The sequence below is a fragment of the Leopardus geoffroyi genome, chromosome B1 (genome assembly GCF_018350155.1).
Source record: "Leopardus geoffroyi isolate Oge1 chromosome B1, O.geoffroyi_Oge1_pat1.0, whole genome shotgun sequence".
NCBI lineage: Eukaryota > Metazoa > Chordata > Mammalia > Carnivora > Felidae > Leopardus > Leopardus geoffroyi.
In genome coordinates this window covers 121,063,051-121,089,776 of record NC_059327.1, presented here as the reverse complement: position 1 = coordinate 121,089,776, position 26,726 = coordinate 121,063,051, and the positions used below count along the sequence as shown (strand labels likewise).

Below are 26,726 nucleotides of genomic sequence, written 5' to 3'. Positions count from 1 at the left end.
GCCTGTGGTGTAATTCAGTCTGTAGTATACTTCAAAGGCCTGAGAACCAGGAGCACTGATGTCTGAGGGCAGAGGATGGACATCTCGATTCAGGTGGAGAGTGAATTTGGCCTTTCTCTGTCTTTTTGTTCTATTCAGGCCCTCAGGAGATTTGATGATGTTCACTGGCATTGGTGAGACTACTCTTCTTTACTCAGTCTATCAGTTCAAATGCTAGTCTCTTCCAGAATGTAATGAGCTAATCTAATTTAATGAGCTGAGTTTGTATCTGGTAAGAGTCCTCCCTATCCCCACAGCTTTGCTAATGGGAACTGTGACCCATCCTTTTTTCCTTCCTTCCTTCCTTCCTTCCTTCCTTCCTTCCTTCCTTCCTCCCTCCTTCCTTCTCTCTCCCTTTCTTTCTTTCTCTCTCCCTTTCTTTCTTTCTCTCTCCCTTTCTTTCTTTCTTTCTTTCTTTCTTTCTTTCTTTCTTCTGTCTGTCTTTTAGTGAAAACCCCATATTCTTTATAGTTCAAGCTTATTTTGAGAAGGTGCAGCATTTTTATTTGTGTTTTGGATTAGCCTTTCAGTTGTATTAAAAAATGGAGGGATAAACTTGTTACTTTATTAAAATGAAATGAAGCAGATTCAAGTCAAAGGTTAAATCATAGGTATTTCCCAACACGCCAAAACCCAACTTTCCAATATCGGGTGTTGGAGGCAAGAACTCCAACAAGGAAGTGTCTTAGGTCAGGAAGAGGGCAGAGCCCACCTGGAGGGCAAAGAACCTGGAAGTTTCCATAACCTGATTCTACCCATTTGCTAAGCTCCCCAGGTTCATGAATTACAATATTGTACAGGTCTCCTGCTTGTGTTTTCCTAAACATCTCACGTAGTAAATTACTATCGTGAATATAGAGTATTCAATTTGAGGTCAGACAAGCAAATACTAGATCAATCAGGGCTTTGGACCACTTCCATCTGAAGAATCGAGGAAGCCGATCTATATTTGGAAACTTCCTTGTGATCCCTACAGACCAAGAGCCCAAATGTATGATTTAAAGGGATAAAACCAAACAAAAAGCCCATGGAAAGAACCTGTGGTGTAAAGGGAAGCAACTTCAGACTATAGGTTAAGTATGTTGCCAAGAGCTCAGTCAATGTCCTCCATGTGAAGGCCCCACCCCTCTTTCCACTAGTAAGCTGTAGGAGCACTACAGGCTGGGAGTCCCAGCCCAGATCTGCCTCTCTCAGGGTTCAGAAAAGCTTCAGTTCTAGTTAGGGGACATGTTATCCTAATGTTATCCCACCTGTTAGAAGTATCCAAGATCTATATAATAAATAAGACTGCATGATTTTGAAGGTAGGTAGAATGCACTTCCTGGTTTTCAGTATGGAGAAATGACTAGGCATCCCTGGGTGCCAGAAACTGCAGTCATCAGCACAGCGCTGTGGCAGGCAATGTCAGCTCACAAAGCACCTCCCTCTCCCTAGTCATAGGCAGACGGGTAATGGTGGCACAAGGGTTTATTAAGCTGTGTGCCTTAGTTTTTTGTTTTTTGGGTTTTTTGAAACATTTATTTATTTTTGAGACAGAGAGAGACAGAGCATGAACAGGGGAGCGTCAGAGAGAGAGGGAGACACAGAATCTGAAACAGGCTCCAGGTTCTGAGCTGTCAGCACAGAGCCCGACACGGGGCTCGAACTCACGGACCGCGAGATCATGACCTGAGCTAAAGTTGGCTGCTTAACCCACTGAGCCACCCAGGTGCCCCTTAAGCTGTGCCTTAGTACAAGCGCTAGGGCTTGCCCATGGTGCTCTTGATGTATAAAGCCCAGATGTTCTGTCAATTCTTCTTGGGCATTGACACCAATACCAGGAAATTCACAGCTAAGTGGATATTGTACACAGGCTCATCATCTGTCACCTTCACATAGTCAACAGTGGCAGTGGCCAGACACAGCACCAAATTCATCTGGAATTTGACCGTGGACTTCACTTCATCCACTTTGGCCACCATGTACTTACTGCGGGTCAGGAAGGAAGGGAAGTTGTATCAGCCTTATTGGGACCTGGGCCCAAGATTCGTGGCATCTGCTTGATCAGAGATTCTGAAACCAAAAAGGCATTGTGCTTCCTGACTAATTTTTTATTCTTGTTGAGTTTCTTCAGTGCCTCAATGTCCATGTGGGGAATATCCTCAGCATTGGCCTCATCACAGTGATGCTGGTCCCCCCAAATACATATGGAGAACTTGGCGTGGGGAGTGGCCTTAAGCCTGACAGTACCCAGGAAGCATTGGTCTTTCTGAGTGTCATAGTTCTTCAAGTTGATCTGTAGCTCCAGTCTCCAAAAACTTCCCTGTGCTTGACTGGTTGCCCTGCAGGACTTCTCGCACTGCCTCACACAGGGTATCATGGGAGACTGCTGCTCAAGGTGCCGCATGCCACAATAACCAGAAAAGACACAATGGAGGTTTCATTCTGAGGCCTCTTCTGTTGGCTTGTTCAAACCACCTTCTAGCTGCATGCTCCCATGGCCTTTCCTTGGTATGTACACAGAGAGGGCAAAAGAGGGAGAAAGCACAGGTGTCTCTTCTTATAATGGCACTAATCCCATTGGATCAGGGCCTACACCTATAACCCCACTTAACCCTATTTAGCTTCCTAAAAGCACCATCTCCAAATACAGCCACACTAGGCACTTTAACATATGAATTTGGGGGGGGGACGCCACGGGGCAAAAACATTCAGTTCATAATAGATCCCTAAATAGAACTGATTTTCCCACGAACTTATAAGTAATATTTGAGAATGCCTCCAGGAAATTTAGAACTATGATTTCTTTACTAGCATAATATATACTGTTTGCTTTAATAATACAATATTAAAGTTCTTGACAGAATATCAGGAAGGAGAAGGCAGACCATTCAGGTGGGGCCACCTGACAATGATCTCCCCAAGAAAAGGAATTAGCATGAAAGGGACTGGATTCCACTTCCTGTAGAACAGATGTCAGAAGAGGGATCAAGTGCTGAAAACATGAAGGTTGGGGGGGAAATGGAGAGGTGCAGCCAGTGAGCTGAGAGAAGCCTGTGCAATGCATGATGTTGTATTCCATAGCTCTTTTCTCATAGGGTCGCAAGTCTGTTTGGATTCTTATGAAACACAGTGAAAAGGGCCAAACCAGCAATTGTTTCCACCCAGGAAAGTACCACCCTTGCAGGAGGTAAGAAGCAATGTCCAGCTGTGTTTTAGGTTGTTGTGATGACTGAAGAGCACCATTTACAGGCTTAATGTCCACAAAGCAAAGGATGGTTCCATAGATTGAAGAACAGTGTTAGCCAAATATCAATCAGTTTTGTCTAAATTTACCTAAGTCTCTGAGGGATACCTGAGACCCTGGGTCACGGTTATTTGTCTATTCATTCACTCACACATAAATTTATTAAATTCCTACTAAATGGAGAAAAGCTGGGATAAACCCACATGAGTTATCCATGGAACCTGCTTCCAGGGAATTTATAATCTAAACGCACAACTAAATACGATGTTTTCTGATACATTCTGTAGTAGTTGTATAAAGAGATCAATAAGACAGTGATTAATTCAAACGAGGTGAGAATAGAGAGGAGAGCATCAGGGAAAATATGGTCAAACTGAGATAGAAAGGATGATTCGAATACCAGCCAGTTGCCATTGTAGCAGTGAGGAAGAAGGCCATTCAGTTGGAAGGAACGACAAGTGCAAAGGCCTGGAGGCATGAAAGTATCTGATGTGTGTCACGTAGCATGGGATACAAACTATAATCTTGGTAGGTGAGACTGGAAAGGCAGGTTGTGACCGGATCGTGAAAATCCTTACAAGTCGTTCTAAGAAGCTTGGATCTCAATCCGTAGAAAATGGAGACCCATGAAAGAATTTGATCTAGAGAAATGACATAATTATTTATGAACTTAAAACACAGCTCACAGAAGAGGAGAGAATAGAAGGAGGAAAACGACTTGAGAGCATTGTACTAGTGCGGAGGAGAAAAAATACGGAGGGTGGGAAAGGAAAGAGTAGAGTCAAGGAGATAGAGATAGGTATTTCAGAGCTGGAGTCAACACCCTCCCTATACTGTAGAGAAGTTAATTAAAAACAGTCAGGGTGGTTCTTTCAGGTTTCTGTGACCCCAGTTGAAAGGGAAATGTACTGATATGACTATTTCCAATATTGGCATTTTATGGACTTGTAGAAGCCTAAATGGGGAAAGAAAAACAGAAGGCAATTTACTGTGACAAAAACTACATGGTCTTGTGTTAATTGTGGATAAAGCTGTATTTACTTAAGCAGCTAGGAGTTTATCCTTCTGCAGTTCCCTGAAGGACTGGTTGGTGGAATCAGCTGCTGTGTTTCTAAAATGCCTGTGGGCTTTAGAGGTAAATTCTCTCTCAAGGTAAGGAATTTCCAACACACAGTGATACCTCTGAAATTTGTTTCCCTACCAGTTTGGTCTTCCACTGATTTGCTATTATGTTTTCCTATAATCAGGACATAGGCCATCTGTTCGATAATGCTTTAGCCTGAACAACATGGATGGGACGGATGGCAAGGGAAAAAGCCAGCAACATGATATTGCTACTGTTTTAATCTTTACAAAGCTTTCGATATGAGGGTCTCAATGTCCCCAGTAATCTTAACTCACAGAATGGACTGACAGTCTTTTCCCAGAGAAGAAGTGACTTTGCTTTTCCTCCTTTCTTTTTTTTTATGTTTATTTATTTTTTATTTTGAAATAGAGAGAGAACATGAACAGGGGAGGGACAGAGAGAGAGGGAGACAGAGAATCCCAAGCAGGCTCTACACTGTCAGCGCAGAGCCCCATTCAGGGCTCGAACTCATAAACTGTGAGATCATGACATGAGCAGAAGTCAGACGCTTAACCAACCGAGCCACCCAGGTGCCCTGCTTTTCCTCCTTTCAATGCACCACTGTTCACTTGCAGATTTGGGAAAGGCCATTGGACAGGGTTCTAGCTTTGGCTCTGTGTCCACTAACTTCTGAGAATGGTGACCAGATTCTCAAAATCTACTCTGCTTACTGGAGATGCTGTCCTTTGTGGCCTACTAATTCGGCATGTCACATGGAGGCAAAGAATTTCCAAACTTGTTGGATTATGGCTTCTGGCAACCGAAGCTGCTGGCAATCGGAAGGCTTAGCCTCTGTGTTTCTGTTTTGATTCCCTGTTGTTCCTGATGTTTCAGGAAGGAAGTCAGCGGGAGTCAAACATATTTGGCTTTTATTACACCATCTCCATATAATCTTCCTCTACAATTGTTTAAAAATAATGCTCACGTCATTAAGGAAGAAAATAAACACCTGTCAATCGAGGCTGTATAGTTAAATTTAGAGTCTGAACTGATAACACAGAAGAGGTTCAAACTCAATATTTTCCCATCAGGCAAAAGGCAAGGTAATTATATTAATGTTATTTTGTGTAATTCTAGAATTTTGTACCTAGGATTTTGCTCCCTTTGGTCCAGGAATATTTCTTACCTATCTAAGTATCTCATGCATGCCATTAAATACCTAGCGTCCCTAAATACTTACCTAGTCCAGGGTTACAAAACAGTAAGCCATCTTTACAATACCTAACATCTATTGAGACCTTAACTAGTGCTAGACATGGTCTTAAGTACTTTAAATGTATTAACTCATGTAATCTGTAGCTATGTATGTATGTATGTAATCACTCACGTAAGAGTGCTACTGTTGTTCCGATAAGCTACAGATGCAAAGAAAGAAAATTTTCCAAGCTAACAAAGCTACTGGTAGGAGAACTGGGATTTGAACTCAAGTTCTTGCACAGTCTGTACTTTTAAGCATCAAGGAATAATTTTTGTTGTTGTTGTTTCAAATATGTACACACACAGAAGAAAGTCATGAAGAGTCATAGTAGCATTTTTCAAGGAGGGGATTTTTCATGGTTTTAATTGTATTTAATTTTTTTTTTATTTTGAAATAATTCTAAATGTACAGAAATGTTCTAAAAAGACTACATAGGCTTTTCAGATACTCTTCATTGTGCTTCCCCTAATATTACTATCTTACATAATCAGAGTACAATTTTGGAAACCAGGAAATTAATATTGGTACATATTATTAGCTAAAGTACAGTCCTTATTCAAATTTCACCAGTTTTTCCACTGATGTCCTTTTTCCATTCCAGGACCCAAACCAGGCTGCCACATTGCATTTAATTATCGTGTTTCCTTAGTTTCCTCCAATCTGTGACAGCTCTCCAGTTTTATTTCCCCAAGCTCCCCAGTCTTAGCTTTCATAGCTTCAATACGTTTGAAGACTACTGGTCAATGGTCGGCAGAATGTTTATCAATTTGGGTTTAGCTGATGTTTTCTCATGATTAAATTAAGGTTATGCATTTTTGGCAAGAACATCACAGAAGTGGTATCTTCTACAGCATATTATAGTATACCTGATGTTGATATATCTTAATTCTGATGATATTAACATTAATAATTTTAGGTTGATGTTTGATAAGTTTCTCCATATTTTCTTTTTGTGCTTAAGAAATATATTGTGTAAGACTTTTTGAGATCATGCACACGCCCTGTTTCTCCTACAACTTTTACCTACTAATTTAGCAACCATCGATACAATTTGTCTGCAATTATTACTGTGGGGTTTGCCTAATAAAGTTTGTATTTCCTTCATTTCTTCTACACTGATTAATTGGAATTCTGTAAGAAAGAGTTACATCTCTTTTCCCACATTTATCTGTTTGTCTGATTATTTATTTATATCAATATGAGCTCATGGATATTTATTTTATTTTATTCTATTGGTTATAATTCAATACTGTCATCTATTTTGTGCTAAATTCGGCCACCAGGAGCTCCTATAGTGTGGCTCCTATAGTGTGGCTCCTATGTCCTTTCAGTGTAATCCATTCTTTTTCTTTTTTTTTTTAACGTTTATTTATTTTTGAGACAGAGAGAAACAGAGCGTGAACGGGGGAGGGTCAGAGAGAGAGAGGGAGACACAGAATCTGAAACAGGCTCCAGGCTCTGAGCTGTCAGCACAGAGCCCGACGCGGGGCTTGAACTCACACGGACGCCCAACCGACTGAGCCACCCAAGCGCCCCTAATCCATTCTTTTTCAATCACTTCCTTATTTTCTGGTACAAAAAGTTATTCTAGGATCTTCTTGTATTTACCCTAACAGTATGGGTATCAACTATTTCTCCAGAGACCTGGTTTCTTTTATTGGAGAATGGTATTTAGAAACCAAAATCTGGGCACTAAGTATGCTCATTGCTTCTGGGCTCACCTTTCTTCCAGGCCCACTCAGTGGACAGATTAGAAAAGCTGTGTATGTACAGTCACCCATATACACACACATCTATATTTATCTCTGTATCTATCTATAAAAATATATTAAAAGCCATGGGATCATATTGATGCCTCCAATTTCAATTCAACACCACAGGGTTCATTTTGGCCTTTTCCTATTCCTTATTTGTAATATTTTTCTCCACCACAGGAAATGTGATTTTAATTATCTACAATATGTTTTACTTACTTGTGCAATCCTACTATACCCAAAAAGCAGTTTCAGAATTGCTAACCCATATTGCTAGGAGAAAAAAAAATTACTAATAAGAGGACAGCAGGTGTATACAGTTTTTTGTTGTTGTTGTTTTTTGTTTTAGAAAGACTATTTTCCAAAATTTCTTAGGTGAGTTCTTTTCTTCCCCACCCCATTATTTTTTTTTAATTTTTAATTTTTTTAATGTTTATTTATTTTTCAGAGAGACAGAGATAGAATGTGAGTGGGTTAGGGGTAGAGATAGAGGGAGACACAGAATCTGAAGCAGGCTCCAGGCTCCAAGCTGTCAGCACAGAGCCTGACGCAGGGCTCAAACTTATGAGCTGTGAGATCATGACCTGAGCTGAAGTGGGACACTCAGCCAACTGAGCCACCCAGGCGCCCCTTCACCCCATTATTTTTTAATTAATTATGTTTCCTCGCATTTAACAATAAACACATATTATTTTGTGTATTTTTTGTTAACGTTTATTTTTTATTTTTGGGACAGAGAGAGACAGAGCATGAACGGGGGAGGGGCAGAGAGAGAGGGAGACACAGCATCGGAAGCAGGCTCCAGGCTCTGAGCCATCAGCCCAGAGCCCGACGCGGGGCTCGAACTCACGAACCGTGAGATCGTGACCTGAGCTGAAGTCGACGCTCAACCGACTGAGCCACCCAGGCGCCCCTATTTTGTGTATTTTTTAAGATGACATTCTTTGGGGTATGAATATTGGCTAGCAGATAGCAACTGTGTGAGCAAAATACAGTATGAAGGTGAAAATAAATACAGGTTTCCTAAGTGATGTCACTTTCTTTACCACTTTGGTAACACGTGCCAATTTTTGTTGGGTTCCGCCACCACTTCCTGGGGTTTGTGGACCCTTGTCTCAAGATGCTCTGAAGCCCCAGCCACAGCCCCTCTTGCTGTTTCTCAGCTCTCCTGTCGCTTGTGTTATCCCTCTTTATTGGCATTTAAAATAGTCACATCATTCCATGTCTGGGAAAATGTTCAGGACATTTAAGAATCATTAAAGAAGAAATCAAGAGACTACAATCATTGATATACATATTTTTTAAAGAAATCAAGCCAACAACATCTTTTGTGTCTTCCATAAAAGTATACTCTGGGGGGCGCCTGGGTGGTGCAGTCGGTTAAGCGTCCGACTTCAGCCAGGTCACGATCTTGCGGTCCGTGAGTTCGGGCCCCGCGTTGGGCTCTGGGCTGATGGCTCAGAGCCTGGAGCCTGTTTCCAATTCTGTGTCTCCCTCTCTCTCTGCCCCTCCCCCGTTCATGCTCTGTCTCTCTCTGTCCCAAAAATAAATAAATGTTGAAAAAAAAAAATTAAAAAAAAAAAAAAAAGTATACTCTGGGAAGATCTGGGGTCTATCGTGAATCATTAGGTTTTACATTATAAATTTACACTCTTGGATACATACGGATACATATTTGATTACTCATAATGCAGATGTGACATTGTCCTAGCAAAATTAGGAAATTTCCAATAAACGGACCATTACCTTTGCATGGAGATGAATCACACTCAGGCATCCCTTATGGCAATCAAACGGAACAGTTCTAGACTTGCAACTCAAAACCCTCACTTCCCAGGCAGAGGAATAATCTATTAAAATGTGAAAATAACAAGTCTTTTTCCAAAGTTACTGGTAATTAATAATGGCCATTAAATTTCACAAGGCCAGTGATTTTCAAATCAGGAAGTCATTAATATAGAGAGATATTATTTGTTTTAATCACTACTCACTTAGCTCCAAACTAAAAAGTCTGTCTTTCTTGCAACGAGCTCACTGTTTATCCTGACGCCTGGCTGCACCGAGGGCCAACACCTGCACATCCAGCATCCACCCGTGGATGTCCAGCATCTCTCCTCCTGGAACACGAAGTTTGGTCTTCAGAAATTCCCTAGACCTAAAAGTGGGGATCTAAATTTCTAAAAAGAAATTCCCTGCCTGCACTTTGATTCATCCCAAGTTCATGTTCGTTTCATTTGCATTTCAATTCCATCCAGTGCATTCCTGGAAATCAGGTGAAAAGCAAATCACGTTTTGCTTTAGATGTCTGAGGCTTCATTTCTGACATAGAATCCAAATAAATCATACATATGCCCAACAATATGTCACAGAAGCAAAAATGTAACAAGAGTAAACCTTTTATCAAAATACACTTGTCAAATAACATTCTGAGTCTTAAAAAATGATCTTAAGTGTATGTTATACCATGTTTACGCATAGGGCCCAATGTACTAAAAAATGCACATAGAAAATGAAAACTTCAAGCATACTGTTAAAGAGGAATAAAACTAAAACCAGTATATTGGTTTTCACACTGGCCATGTTTATAATTAATACACTTCTGGTTGATCTAGAATTTAGAAGATCTGGAATTGGAAGAAAGTGGATGAGGGACATTTGGATCTCTCACTTTATTTTAATGTATCTGCTCAAAAAGTTCGGGGTTTTTCTCTCCCCTTCCCTCTCCCCCTCCCTTTTCCACTTTTCCTCTGGCACCTTACCCTCTCTATTAATGTGCCCAGAGCAAACAGAGGCAACCAGTCTCTTACACTGACTTCTTTCCTTGAGGAGAAGTGAGGATGAAATTTAGTGATACCCAATGCTAAATATTCAGGAGAAAATCTTTTCTTTCAAAACATTTATTTGACATTTCAAAAATGGTTTTTTCCCCCAGCTTTATTGAACTACACCTGACATATAAAATTGTAAGGTTTTAAAAGTGTACATTGTGGTGATTTGCTATAAAGATACATTGCGACATTATTCATGCCATCTAGTTAATTAACACATTTATCAACTCACATACTCATTTTTTTTTGTTTTTGTTTTTTGGTGAGTACACTTACCACACTTAAGTTTTAATCTCTCAACAAATTTCAATTATACGATACAGTGCTATCACCTATAGTCACCATGTTATACATTAGATCCTCAGTTCTTATTTATTTATAGCTCAAAGTTTGTATTCCTTCACCAACCTCTTACTTTATCCCCCATCCCCAAGCCCCTGACAACCACTTTTCTACTCTCTGTTTCTATGACTTTGAGTATTTTTGAGATTCCTCATATAAGTGATACCATGAAGTCTTTGTCTGGTTTATTTCACATAGCATATGCCTTCAAGGTCCATCCATGTTGTTGCAAATGGCAGGATTTCCTTCTTTCTCCTGGCTGAATAATATTTCATTATATATATGTGTATATTATACACACACACACACACACACACACACACACACACATTATATCGTCTTTATCCATTCATCCTCACAGACACTGTTCAGGGACACTCCAGGAGAAAATCTTTATAACTGATTTTGTGGGTTTTTAAACATTTTTTTAATGTTTATTTAGTTTTGAGAGACAGAGACAGAGCACGAGCAAAGCAAGGGCAGAGAGAGAAGGGGACACAGAATCTGAAACAGGCTCCAGGCTCTGAGCTGTCAGCACAGAGCCAGATGCAGGGCTCAAACTTACCAACCGTGTGATCATGACCTGAGCTGAAGTCAAACACTTAACCGACTGAGCCACACAAGCACCCCCTGATTTTGTGTTTTGAATTTCCTACTTCACCATCCAAGAAAAAAAGGAAATAAAATGAAAACTATTTGTCAATTGAACACACTGCTCATTATATATTTTTTTAATTTTATATATTTTTTCATACAAAACAACAATCTCTATGAATCAAGTTGCTGTTCAAATATTTCATATTTCTTACACGATTATAAAAACATAATATTTCAACATAGAATATTTGAAAATTGCCAGATTCTTATTGAAATCTTGACCCAGTATTTTCATATTGATTCATTATTTTTTTAGGTTTATTTATTTTGCAAGAGAGAGAGAAAAACAGAGAGAGGGAGAGAGAGAGTAGGCAAGGGAGGGGCAGAGAGAAAGGGAGAGAGAGAGAGAATCCCAAGTAAGATTCATGCTGTCAGCACAGAGCCTGACACAGGGCTCAACCTCACAAACCATCAGATCATGGCCTGAGCAGAAGCCAAGAGTCAGATGCTTAACCGACTGAACCATCCAGACGTCCCAACTCATTATTTTATATTGAGGAAACTAAAGCCTTAGAAGATTGAAGAACTACTCCAAAGTCATATATTTCTGGAAACTAATAAATAATATTAAAATACTAAATACAAGGATTATAAAGAATATGAAGATATTGCATATTAAGGAAATAAACAAATTTCATATTAATTATTTTTTCTTAAACAATATTTTAATTGAGATATAATTCGCATACCATATACTTTATAAATTTAAAGTGCACAGTTCAGGGGAGTCTGGGTGGCTCAGTCGGTTAAGAGTCTGACTTCGGCTCAGGTCATGATCTCGTGGTTGGTGCGTTGGAGCCTCGTGTTGGGCTCTGCACTGATAGTTCAGAGCCTGGAACCTGCTTCAGATTCTGTGTCTCCCTCTCTCTCTCTGCCCCTCCCCTTCTCACACTTTACCTCTCCTCTCTCCTTCAAAAATAATAAATCAAAAAATTTTTTAAATAAATCATATAGTGTACAATTCAGTGGGTTTTCATATATTTACAGGGTTATACAACCATCACCACTATTTGATTCCAGAATACTTCCATCACCCCCAACCAAAAGAAGAGCTGTATCCATTAGCAATCACTCCCATTCTTCTCTGGCAGCGATTAATCTATTTTCTGTCTCCATGAATTTGCTTATTCTGGACATTTGACAAAAAAGGAATCATAATATGGCCTTTTGTATATGGTTTCTTTCACTTAGCATGATTTCAGAGTTCATCCATGCTGTAGCATATACCAGCACATTTTTGTTCATTTTTATGGCTGAATAATATTCTATTGCATGATTCTACCACTTTTTAAAATTCATTCGTCAATTGATGGACTGGTCATTCGGTTATACTTTTTGGTTCTTATGAATATTGCTGCTATGAACTTCACAAATAAGTTTTTGTATGGTTATATGCTCAGTTGTCTGGGGTATATGCCTAGGAATTAAATTGCTGGGTCACACGGAAATTCTATGATTAGCTTTTTGAGGATTGGCCAAACTCTTTTTCCCAAAGTGACTGTAGCATTTTACATTCCCATCGGTAATGTATGAGAGGCTCCCTACTTCCTTACAATCTTTGCCAACACTTGCTATTATTAGGCTTTTTAATCTAGTCATTCTAAAATGTGTGAAACAGTATCTCATTGTGGTTTTGATTTGTAGTTCTCTAATAACTAATGACATTGATCATCCTTTCGTGTGCTTCTTGACCATCTGTATATCTTCTTGGAAAATGTCTATTCAAACTCTTTGGCCATTTTTAAAAATTAGCTTGTTTGTATTTTAGTCATTGAGCTGAGGTCTTTTTTATATGTTCTGAATACTAGTCCCTTATAGATATATATGTTCATAAATATTTTGTTCCCATTCCGTGGGTTGTCTTCCACATTTGTATAGAGTCCTTTGAAATACAAAAGTTTTACCATTTGCTAAAGTCCCATTTATCTATTTTTTTTCTGATTGTTTGTGCTTTTTGTGTCAAATCTGAGAAATCATTGCGTGGCTCAAAGTCGCAAAGATTTATAGCTATGTTTTATTCTAAGAGCTTTATTGTTTTTAGCTTGTTTACATTCAGGTCTTTGATCCATTTTCAGTTAATTTTTGAATATGTTGTGAAGTAGGAGTCCCACTTCATTCTTTCGCATGTTGTGGATACCCAGTTGTCCACATTTATTGAAAAGACTATTCTTTCCTTATTGGATTCTCTTGATTCCTATTAATTATATGACACTGCTGTGTTGGGCCTCGTCACCATCACATACTGCTAAAGCAATTTCCTTGTCTGTGCCAGTGTTTCCCTTTCTTCTCTGGCCTCAGCATTTGGCTTCAACCACAGATAGAAGTCATTCTGACAATTGCTAAGGATGTTTTCATAGCCACTTTAAAGCATTCCATTATTCTTTCATTGTTCTATCACTCTCCCCTGCTTGGTCTTTTTGATCAAAAGTTGTCAGGAGGCTTCAATAAACTACAGAACTGCCTGAACAGAGATGAGATCACTTTCCTTTTGACTTTGTCAGTTTGGCACAAAGACAAATGTTCTAAATGAAATTCCTTGAAAAAAAGTTAATAACTTACCAAGAGTATATGTACATGGTCATCACAATAATGTACCAAAATGTTGAGAGCGACTTTTCAGAAGAAAAATTATTGTGTTTAGTTTGTGGTTCTGTTCTCAGAGTAAATGCTTGGGCTCTAAAGACCATGGGTTCACTGTTTGAAGGAAGTGTATTTAGAGCAGGTGAGGACATCTGGATTTCATTAGTGTGTGACACCAGCCCAAACTGAGGAGTGTTTAGAACAATGATAGTCCTGTCAGATTTAAAATAGGACACCTTAAGTAAGTCACTACAAATAAATTGTTTAGCAAATTACTTGTTGCCTAGCGAGCGTTTAATAATAATAGTTTGCTTGTGGGAATCCCAGCTCACTAGCTGCCACTGAACTGCCCAGTTAATAACTGTGTACATGTCTCTTACAGCTTGAAATTATCGACAGCTGATTAAACTAGCACTTTCTAAACAACCTCAGGAATTCCTTTTCATTTACTCTAGAAGTTTCATTAAGTGATAAAAAGAAAAAAAAACGAGGTTAGAGATGAGATACTAATACATGCCCACAAGAATAGCTAACATTTTAAAAAACTTACAATACCAAACACTGATGAGAATGTAAAGCAACTAGAACTCTGAAACATTGCCGGAGGAAGTAGAAATTAGTATAGTAATTGGGAATCCTGCCGTTACAAATTGGAACTAATCATATGCTTATTCCATGATTCAAGAATAATTAGTTCATGTGACCACCATAAAACATGTACAAAAATATTAATAGCAGCTTTAGTCATAACAGCCCAAACTGGAAACAACCTATACCCAATAGCAAGAAAATGGATAAATGAATTGTGTGTGCTCATAAAATAGAATACTACACAGCAGTAAAGACTAGATTACAACCACAGACACGTAGCACATACTCTCTCAGACACAACACGGGGCACCTTTGTGGCTCAGTCAGTTAAGTGTCTGACTTCGGCTCACATCATGGTCTCATAGTCCATGAGTTCAAGTCCTGCGTCAGGCTCTGTGCTGACAGCTCTCTCTCTGCCCCTTCCCCGTTCATTCTCCGTGTCTCTCAAAAATAAAAAAACATTAAAGAAAATTATAAAAAAAAAGAAACCAGACACAACAAAATATATTACATGTTGCTATTTATATTAAGTTCAAGAGCATGCAAATGTAATCCAAGATGTTAGAACACAGAAATCAGAGTAGTGATTACTTTGGGGGAGGTATTGACTGAAAGGTGAGGAAAATTCTGTGGTATGGGAATATTCTGTGTCTTGAGCTGGGTATTACAGAGATGTACACAGAGGAAAAATAGACCAACCCACGCATTTACAATCAGTGCACTCACTTTATGTACTTTACTCACATATGATGAACTTCAATAATAATTTTTTTAAACAAGGTGGGAGAAGTGCCCCAGGCAAACAGAGAAATTTTCAAACCTTTTAAAACATGAAACACAAGTCTGCATCTCATCTACATGTAACACGGAAACAGAATGAAGAATCTAAAAAAAAGGAGCCAGAGAACGGTTACCTGTTCTCTGAAAAAAGAGGTGATGAAGACACCAGACATCATCCCAACTCCCCTACTGCCCCTCTGAGTCCACGACTCCTTTGATTTCAACTCCGAGAAATAAAATGATAAACAAAAATTATCTGGTACAGAAACCGAGTTCTTATTAAAATCATGGGATGTTACAGAAAAAAAAAATCCTAAAATTCTAAAGGTCATTTCTTTTGCTCTCCCACAAACTCACTTCTCATCCAAAGAATCCATCAATATTCAAGTTCAGCCACACTAAACTAAGTCATATGTTAATTCAATTCCACTTGAATGGCTTTTACATAATCCCTAAGCAGGGACCTTGTCAAAATCTTTGCTCAGTACAATTCCTGGGACACTGCTGACATTCAGTTGAGTGTATAGTATAATTAATATCATAATAACAATAACACGCAAGGAAAATACATACTTCCTGCAGTTTGCAGAAATACCAGGCTGCAGCTAACACAGAATTTTAATTCAGAATCAGCAAGGAAAAGAGAGATCGAAAGGCAGCCAGAGCAATTGGATTCAATAAATTCACAAAGTCAGCCTAAACTGCAGGAGAAACCGTACTTATTAGGCAAGCTATCCTATGGGGGACAACTAAATTAAGCAAGATAATTTCGTGTTCCTAATGCATTTGCTTGACTACAATGAAGGTTGAAGTCTTAGTAGCTACATGAAGCCAAACCTTCGTCTGAAGGTGAAAGGGATTGGATGTGTGTGTGTGTGTGTGTGTGTGTGTGTGTATGTGTGTGTGTATACATCTATGTATGTCTGTCTGTGTATACTTGAAAATGTTCAGCAGTATTGATGGGTAGCATGAGACAGGAAGAAAGGGTAATAAAACGCTTCCGTGACTAAAAAAAGACTGTCTAATTAAAGAAATGAGTTACACCTTTAGCCCCTTAGTCCCACTACAGGGGGAACTGCTGGTATAATGAGGATTAATAAACATGCCCTAAAGGTGCAAAGTTGTGGATTTTTTCCTCTGGAAAGCAGCCAACCCTCCCTAGTCTCCAACCCTCAAGTCTTCAGCACACATCTGACTTTGCCAGCAGAAAGAAAACTGCTCTGGCCTGCATTTCAAAGGAACACCTGTCAAAAAGCCCCAGGGCAGGGAAGATTTTGCCCAAATCCAGGTTCCCTCCAAAAGGCTCCTTTTACAATCCCTAACGGGTGATGTTCCAACTGTGTCCCTGGACAGCCACAGCAGCATCACCCTGAGAACTCAGAGATGCAAAACTCCCTCTTCCACCCCCGATTTACTGAATCAGAAACCCTGGGGCTGGGGCCAGGGAATCTGTGTTTTTGTTTTATTTTAAAAAAAATTAACATTTATTCATTTTTGAGACAGAGAGAGACAGAGCATGAACAGGGGAAGGTCAGAGAGAGAGGGAGACACAGAATCCGAAACAGGCTCCAGGCTCTGAGCTGTCAGCACAGAGCCCGACGCGGGGCTCAAACTCACAGACCGTGAGATCATGACCTGAGCCGAAGTTGGACGCCCAACCGACTGAGCCACCCAGGCACCCCATGGGAATGGGGTTTTAAGAAGGCCTCTAGATGAGCTTGAGGCATGCTCCCATTGAACTTGTTCACCTCAGTTCCACATCCTCTTCCACCATGTCCCAAGCAGTTATTACTGGCCTGGTCTCTTCTTCAGCAGCTGCAAGTCTCTTCTTGCTCTATTTATTTTTTAAAATTATTCTTCATGGTGGAGTCATCTTTCCCGCTTGCCACTTGACACAACATTACTCAAATAGCATATAGTCTCCCACTAGTGCTCATTAGAATGCAAGGAAAGAGTTTTTCCCGTCCCCAAATCTCGCCAATATCTATTATATTATATTAGGGCTACCACAAAGCACATGGATCTTCTGCAACCAAGCCCTCAGTATCATGTTTCAGAACATCCCACCACGGCGATATCTCACCCTCCAATGTACAATTCTCCTACCTAGTATGTGAGTTTGCATTTAAGACTCTGTAGAAGAGGGGTGCCTGGGTGGCTCAGCTGGTTGAGTGTTCGACTTTGGCTCTGGTCATGATCTCAGAGTTTGTGAGTTTGAGCCCCACATCTGGCTTGCTGCTGTCAGCACAGAGACCACTTTGGATCTTCTGTCCCACCTTCCGCCCCTTCCCTGCTTATGCTCTCTCTCTCTCTCAATACTAAATAAATCTTAAAAAAAAAAAAAAAGACTCTGTGGCTATATTATTGCTTTATTTCTAGACAATAAAATGTGAAGGAAGTAACCAACGTGTGACATTTCTGGGTCAAGACTTTTATGAAACAGATGTGTTTCTTTTTCCCATCCACCTACTAGATGCAAACAGTGTAGGGCTAGAGCCTGGAGCAGCAGAATCATCCAGAAGCTTTGAAAAATGCTAATCCTAGACCGCATCCCTAGAGTTTCTATTTCAGTAGGACTAGGATGGGGCCTGAGAATTTGCATTTCTAATCAGGTCCCAGATGTGGGATCGAACTCACAAACTCTGAGATCATTGGAGAGTCATTGGTCTGAACTATTGCTCTAAAGAATGGCGAAGCCAAAAGAAGGAAGCCGCATCCCTGGGCGACTTTGTAGAGAACTGATAGCTGATCAAGAACATTGACCTCATTCCATACATGACCAAGAAATATACTTCCATTGGTTTTGAGTCAATGTGCACACGTCCTCTTTTTACCACAGTTTATCCTACCCTTAAATAATAAAATTGCCTAAAAAAGTAAATGTTGACATTTTTGAGATCTTATATAAAAATATATATATTATCATATATATATAAATAAATATATATATATATATATATATAGTATAGAAAAATATATATATTATTGGGGCACCTGGATGGCTCAGTCAGTCAAGTGTTGGACTCTTGATTTCAGCTCAGCTCATGATCTCACAGTTTGTGGGATGAAGCACCGTGCCGTGTTCCACACCGCCAGTGTGGAGCCTGCTTAGGCTTCTCTCTCTTCGTCTCCCTCTGCCCCTCCTTCACCTGTGCACTCTCTCTCAAAATAAGTTTTGAAAATTAATATATATATATATATATATTTATCTTCATTAATATAGAACAATAGACACTAAACAAATAAAACACAAAACAAAGCTCAAAATGAAATTTTATAAATCTTAAATTAGAAATAACTGATTTCTATTTTTTTCTTTTTTGTTATAGATTTTTTCAGTGTTTATCTCTTCCAGGGTTTCAACAAGATTCTTATGAACTAATCTTCCTTAGTGCAATCAAACATTTTGCTCTGTGCAGTTTTCCATCATTCAATGTCTTTTGGTGAGACCACCAGGACAAACTTGTGTCTAATTTATCTTTACTTTCCTGGTGCCTAACACAGTGCCCGGCACATGATCAAGATTCAAAAAATATGTTTGTGAGATGAACAAAATAATAAAGTATGGAAAATGGGCAAATGAATATTTTTAAAACTTGGTTTTGTTAACTACCAGATCTTAGCTTCCACTTAGTTTCACTGTTGCATTTGACAGGCACTGTTGAGATGTTAGGTAAACAATAGTGGACAGAGCCAAAGTCCTTACTTTCAGAGTTTACATTCCTATGAAAAAAGACATAAACGAACAAATATCTTTAAGAATGTATCACAATCAAATAGAAACAAAACCAAAATGAGACAAGTAACAGTGAATCATAGATGCATTAGGAACATTAAAATCAGCGCTATTCTCTAAGATGCTTGACATAGAGAAAAGTAGTGGCAAATTTTATTTGGCATAAAAATGGACAAATTTCCATTGTCCTGGTAACACTTTGTATCAATAGCTTCACATCACCCATGGTTAGTTTGACAAAGCACGTAAGATGCGGTAGACCCACTGACTTGGCTTTGTCAGCCTTCAATACAAGTGCTCACCTCCTTGAACTCCCAGAGATGAAGTAAGAGGGTTGTAAGTCCAGTTAACATTGTCAGAGCTTTTGTTAAATCTCAGAAGGCTACACTGAAAATATTGCCCCTACTCTGCAATCTGCTATACTTCCCTTTCCCTCCTCATCAGTTTCTTCTATAAATACCCAAACTGAAATGACCCTTGATGTAGAATGTCATATGGGCTACAAGCCCCAGCTTTGGGTCAAATAGACCTACTTCAAGTCACTTAATTAATTGCAAGTCATTGGGTAAGTCTAAACTCTCCAACATTTCTTCACTCATTGAATGAAATCATGGAGGTGACTATTTCATAGGATTTGGGGGAAGATTATATGAGACATTTGCATGTTAACACTTACATTGGAAATAATCATTCAGGTTGTGAAATTCTAATAAGGATGAAGAGTATGTTCAGTAAGGGTTAGAAAATAAGGCAGTCACACTGACAGAGTATCAGAATTTGAAAACATAGCGGTAAAACCATTCCAAAGGCTATTGTGATGAGTTACTAAAAATAAGTTTGTTGGAATACAGGAAGGTAGAAGTCAAGGAACTGTGAGTCAGGGTGTTAGGTATTGAACACAACAGGGATGATGATAGAGGGTAGGATCAAGTGCTAAAGTTATTAAAAATGTGGAAATATGAAGTCAGTAGATGACTGTCAAAGAAGTGTTCTTCAGTTAGATTCCTTTATTATATGCTTTTATAACACCTAGTATTTTTCCTTTGCGCCACTCACCTAAGCTTCAATTCATTCATTCATTTATCTATTAGTGTCCATCTGTAGGATAATAAGCTTCTTGAATGTTAAGAGTATAGCTTGTTCCCAAGTGATTATATTTGCTCGTAAAATACAAAGCTCAGCAGAAAGCTTAATTAATCTTGGATGGGTGGGTGGGTGGATGGATGGATGGATGGATGGACTACTTGGCAGATAAATAAGAGATAGTACTAAAAATAAATGGCATCAAGATCAAAAGGAGAGAGCTTTCAGAATAAGGTCAACGGGATGATTATCTGCAAAACAAAATATACCTAAGAATCTAGGATTTCTTAGTGATGGTTTCCTGATTTCCTACCTCCCTATTTAATCTCCTCCTTTTTCCCAGATTAATAAACCACATATTTAGAAACTTATTTGATAATTAATAATTAGAATAAATGCCTATCAAGCATACTACTAGAATCTCTCAGCACCATTTATCACTTTGGCAACACACATGACAATTTAAAATGTGCATGACTTTGAGGCAACAATTCCATTTCTAGAAATTTATCTTACAGATGTACTCATTCAAGTATGTATGCTATACGTACAAATATTTTCTTTGCAACATTATTTAAGATACTAAAAAAAAATGGCACTAAATATTCCAAAATAGATTTGTTAAACAAATAGTTGATACATTCATACAGTTGAATTTTATACACATCAAAAATATCATGACCTTATCTCCACGATACACTGTTAAATAAAAGATATATATAAAACATGAAATAATCTGCATAGAGTGATCCCATTTTTAAAATATATAAATGTGTGTTGAGGGGCACAAATATTTCTAGATAGCACTCAGTGGGGCACCTCCTCTCTTTTTTTTTTTTCTCTCTCCTCTCCCTGCTCTTGTCATGTCTTATTAATGGGGAGTGGTCCTTGGTGAGACATAATGAAAAGATTCTTGTAGCATAACACAAAAACATTTGCCAGGAGAAATCATCACTTCTAGTCAGAAAAATATTGGTTTGACTCGTGGATATTTCACTCTGAAGACTATAAGGCACTCCAGGTTTCTTTAGCTCTTTAGAGCTCAGCACCAAGGGGCAGGCCCTGTCCTCCTACTCCAGGTGATCTAGGTACTTGAGCATACGTGTTTTCAATGAGAGTAACAGGGATGACCCGGGGCTTGTGGAGGAGGAGAAGGAGTAAACCAGAGGGAGGAGAATAGGATCCCTATGATTACATCCCAACTGGATCTGTATGAACTGACAAGTGGCATGAACACAAAGTAAAGACTGCTTTGCTCCACTCTTGGTGTTGTAGACTCTGGGTCTGGAGTTCTTTCTTGTCCAGCAAGAAAGTAGGATGCAGGATTAAAAATGCGGGAGAGAGTAATGTCCGGGAGGAGACAAGAGCCCGGAGTAAGGATCCTTGCTCCGTTTTTATTAGGATCAGAAGGCTTACAAGTATGATAGGTGTGCACAGGGAGACAATGAAACCATGAACATTCACTCATGGGTATGGGGAAAAGGGGGTTTTGGAAATATGTGGTGTTAGGTGTTTGCGTCAATACAAAACAAGCTTCTGGTGCTATATGGAAGGTTGTTTACAGTAAACATGAGGCCCCCACATCTGTTTACCTAAACTGGACTAGGGGACAAGAAAGACAGAACATGTTACCTCAGGGTCAACCAGGCAACTTTCTTTTGCTAATTAGCTCAGCTCTGGACAACTTTGCCCCTTGAGGTCAGTCTAGAGGCCTATTTATCTCTTTACCTAATTTGGTCCTTCCTTCCTGTGAAAGCAGCTTTCTGCTATTATACTGACTTGGGGGGCATTTCCACCCTGAATACCTAATCTTGTTTACCTCATCTTAGATGTTTTCACCCTGAGACTTCCTACTCCTATACCTTTGTCCTATACTGGGAGCCTTTGTGCCCTTTACCTAGTCTTACTTACCTAGTCTTACTTACCCAAACTTGGGTGTATGCATCCTATGGCTTTCCTATTGTTTATGCCTTTGTTAACCCATCAGTGCAAGCTCAGGGAATTCCTAAGCTTATTCCCCACACCTTGGGACTCCAGAGGTAACTGTGTCGATACTGGTCTACACTTCAGATGCTCCTGGTGTAACAAAGTGGTAAAATATGTATGTTTACATATATAATTGCATATGTAAAAAAAAACATTTTAAGATACAAGCCAAGCTGTTAGCAGTGATTGTTCTTGTGAAATAGATGGTTTCCTTTTGGTGGGGGAGGGGGAAGGTCCAATGCAATGAAGGTCATAAGGGAACTTCATAAACCTTGACATTGTCTGCATGGTTTATGGCAATTGTGTCCCATAATTTAAAAATGAAGAGGGAGTTTTTTTTCTTAAAAGAGCTTAACCAAACTGCAGCTTGCTTGTATATTAACAAGGCCCAAGCAGGAGAAAGAGGTCCTAGTGTCAGTTTGACTTTCCTAAGGATGGCCCCTCTGTCATTAGAGTTGCCCTCAAATTTGGAATAAAATAGTTCTGAAATCTTACCAGAAAAGTAATTGTTCCACCGCCTTGGAAAAGACCATTTAGCTGTGCAAACAAATGAAATAGGCATATCATAAGTTTTCATGATCGCTTTCACAAAAAAAAAAGAGATCTCACACAGCACACTTCCCACATCCAACACTATCGATTAACTCTATTCATCCACACAGTACATGAATTTGTACTATTATGATCGAATTTAAATAATGTGAGTACTTTCAAAATAAATTCTGTGATTCTCTATGGTGTTCAAAGGCTCCAGCTTATAGTCTTATAGAACAAATTACTCCTTTTACATAAGTGGACTCCCAAGGCTGTAGGCATTGAAGAAACAAAAGATCACCACTTAATAATTAACTGCAAAACTCTATATTCCTATTTCTACACTAGATTGCAAGTGCTCAGAAGGCCAGACGGAGTCTTTGTTATTATTATTATTATTATTATTATCATTATCATTTAATTTTCTAAGTTTGTTCATTGATAAAGTGTAATGTTTCAATTCTTCTGTTCATCTAGCTCCTGTTTTTTGGGAAGCTTAATTTATTATGACACCTGCTATAATGTGGAAAAAGGAGAAGAGATGAAAAAAAACCTCAACCTATAGATTTGGTTCTTACAAACAGCTTTATAGGAAGGTTGGCTGGAGATTCTGTGTTTAATTCATGGCCCATGTGATTCCTTCCCCTAGACCATGGAGCCAAGACTTGGTTAATCAAGACTTGGCTCTTGTCAGGAACTTTCTAGGCCCCTTAAGGCTTCTTGCATAGTTTCACCTAGAATTGCCCCCTGCCATTGATCCAACAAAAAAATAAGTGCCGAACAACAAAATCATGAAAAATGGGTATAATTTTCTGTTATAAATATTAAAATAGATCTTATCAAATATTAAGTTTTTAAAAATAATTTTTAAAGTTTGGAATTAATATATTTTTTGTTTATTTCAACGTGTACTCGTGTTCCATTTTTTTTTTTTTTCCTGTAAAACAGCTTCCCCATACTTCAGCCAGAGAGCATGGCTCTAAAATGAAGAACTCGTGACTGGGTGTGGGAAGGAAAAGACTTAAATTAGAGAGATCAACAAGCTCTAATATTAGGGATTTGTTTGAAAATGCCACTTCTAATGAGAACTAACAAAGAAATTCTCTGAAAACGAATCGATTTATTTAGCATGTTGGAGTTCTGTCCTATCCTAACAGGAGAAATAGCCAGCCTTTCTGGATTATTTTTGAAGTTGAAGAGTCAGGTTCCGAAGAAAAAGGAAGTATTCGTCCATAATCACGTAGAGAAGAAAACTTAATATTTGACCCGAAGGCAAAAGAGACTGACCAGGACAGAGATAGGACAAAAATAGAGAAACCTAGAGAGATACACTTGCTCAATCGGTCGGGCTTCTAAGATGCTCCCCAGTTTCCAGCTAAATAGTTAACACACAAACAGAATTAGATGTTACACACCGCATTTAGATAGGGTACTGTGTCACCATGGTAACTGGTTTTGCTTAAACATAGCTCTGCATGTACGTAGTCCAAATTAGCTACAGAAGACACACACACACACACACACACACACACACACAGTATTCCTGGAGCTTATGTAACATTCGCCTATCAGTTATATTTTTTCTGAAATGGGGTATTTGGGTTCATGTCTGTAAATGGTCTTTCTTTAAAACTTTCCTTTCTAGATAGTGTGCCTCTGATCACTCAGTTGTTGCGATATCAGAAGCAATGTTTCAGATAAAACTTCAGGTGATAATCAACATGTGAAAAGAATAATCTGTGCTGGTTTTGTCAGTAAATTCTTAGTGCGTAGAATACAAATTGTAAAACCTACCACTTTAGCTTCTTACCTTTCAAATGCTATTTTATTTGGCTCATCCTTATGGAGTATTTCGGGTCATTTTTCTTGAAAGATTATCCCCAAATAGCATTCCCACCCCCACTGACTCCTCCTTATGATAAAATTGCTAAGAAAACAACTTAAAACAAATTGAAAGAACTTTTTAAAAGAAAGGAAGTTGCCACAACATGGTATCCAAACCAAGAAATATCCCCAGCATTCTTTTAATAATTTTTCCTAGATTGATCTAAAGGAAAGGAAAAATAATTTATTGGTTCAACTCCTTTACATGGCACTGTTAAAAGCATGTGATTCTTTTTACTTGTCAAGACTCTATTTCTCTTCTTTTCCCCCCCTCTTATTTTCTGAGAAGAGAATTAAATATGATACACTTTGGGGGAAATTACATCATTGACTGTTTTACAATTTTCAAGACCACTTCGATTTTTGTACTAAAACGGCATAATGTCTGTAGTGTGAGTGCTTATTTGTCTGAAAAGAGGGAAAACTAATCATATACCCACCTACTGAACACCAGTGAACTTCTCTTTCTGCTTGTGGCTGTAGGATGTATTCACAGTTTGTCGAGTGTCCCTTTCATTCAAAGGAAAATAGCTACCATTTAATTGAGCCCCAAGTATGTACCAGGCACTTGGTGGGAAATCTAGCAATGCCATGCCATTGAATTCTCACCAAACCTTGCAATGTGGGTGTCATTATCTCTACTGCAGAAAAGGGAACTAATGCTCAGAGGGGGTCAGTTATTTTCCTTATTTTGCACAGCTTATAATTTGGCAAAGCTGATATACAAATGCAGATTCCAGAACACATTTGCTCAGGAGATACTCAGCCCATTTATAACGATGCCACTACTAAGAAGCAGCAGATAAGGGCTCTTCTGTGTTGGATTAAGTTGGATTGGCTGCATTCTTTCACTAGAACTCTCTTCCCTCTGTTGGAGCATCATCACTGCGATCCCCCGGAGGACCACTGGGAGGCAGTAGAAGTCTGAACCCAACATCCCGCCTCCCAAGTCCTCACCCTTGGCTTGCTTTCAGCTGGAGTCTCTATCTCTCCAAGGAAGTGAATATGTAACACTTTCTACCTTCCCAAGACCTTCGAGACTCAAATGCGCTGAAATATTTCTTGAAATCGTTTAAGGACGTGAAATGTCCTGACCTTAGTATGCAATGAGAAGAAGAGAGCCATTCAGCAGAAGTTTCTGAGAGCAAATCAGAAATAACAGTGCCTAAGGAAATGGAGCCGGTGGGGCAGGCCCATGCCATCAACTCGCAAGGTCCAGAGAGTTGGGAGTGGGAGAGAAGCTAACATCAGCCTTCCAGAATGGTAGAAGCAATCGCGAGAGTGGGCTCAGAGGGATGGAAGGCTAAAGGAGAGGACAAGAACACCTGCTCGTGCCAGTGATGTGGCAGACGTGTGGTAGGAAGGAAATCCACAAGTCCTTGAATGCCAGAGCTGGAGACGACCCTCAAGAAAATCTTGGCCAGTGGTTGTCACACTGTGTCCCAAAGGCACCTAAGTGGGTGGAGTAGGGAAGACTCCCCGTGAGGATCCTGGGATCCTTTGGAGTTTCTGCATAAGGTTTTATTTTACAAAAGAAACCCATAGCTTTAAATATTTTGCAAACTGCTTTATAAATGAGGAAACGGAGTGGTGATCTCTTAGATATTTCTTTCTTCAGCAATGAGCAGATTGTTGGAGCATATTCCTTTCCATAGTACAGATAGTTATGTCTGTGATGTTCTGCAGTACCACGGCCCAGCTCTGGAAACCTGAGAAAAGGTGTGGACCTCAGGGGAAATAACAATCAATGCAATAGCCCGAGGTCTACGCCTCAGCTCTCCCAAGATGTCTTGCTGTTACGTGCCTTGAGACAAATCAATGACAGACAACCTGTCTTTATTTTCTCTTTAAAATAAAAGCTGCAATATCAGACTCCTTCATTAGAAACATTCAAAGGGTGCAGTTAGCTGCGTGCGTGATCAAGAAAGGGGCACGGGCAAAGGGCTAAAGGAAACACAATTTCATGTTAAGATGAGTGATTTTTATACTATCAACTCAAAGCAGGAAGCGTTAATTCAGCCAGAGGATTGAAAAAATACTTGACTGAGGCATGAACCAACCTCACAGTTCTTTATATGGTCAGGAATTAAAACCAGAATAACCTCTCTCTTGCAAATCAACGTGCAAAGTTTTCCTAAGAAAAGTTTCCATAATTGAGGGCAACAGAATATTTTAGAGGAAAAAGCACCAGCTTTCAACCCAGACATTCCTGAGTATGAATCTAGCACTGTCAGTTCTGGTTGTACGCCTTTGACCAAGTTATGGTCAAGGCCCTTTGAGGGCCTCACGTTCCTTTTTGGAAATGCCTGCGGGACTATTTCGAGCATTAGAGAGAATATGGGGGGTGCATCTAGCATGTGTCTGACATTATTATTATTGTGT

At 39.2% G+C, this 26,726-nt stretch overlaps 1 pseudogene; it reads right to left on the bottom strand.

Annotated features, from left to right (window-relative positions):
• Nucleotides 1-1,766: 1,766 nt before the first annotated feature.
• Nucleotides 1,767-25,281, bottom strand: LOC123596419 (annotated as a pseudogene).
• Between the last annotated feature and the right edge of the window lie 1,445 nt (nt 25,282-26,726).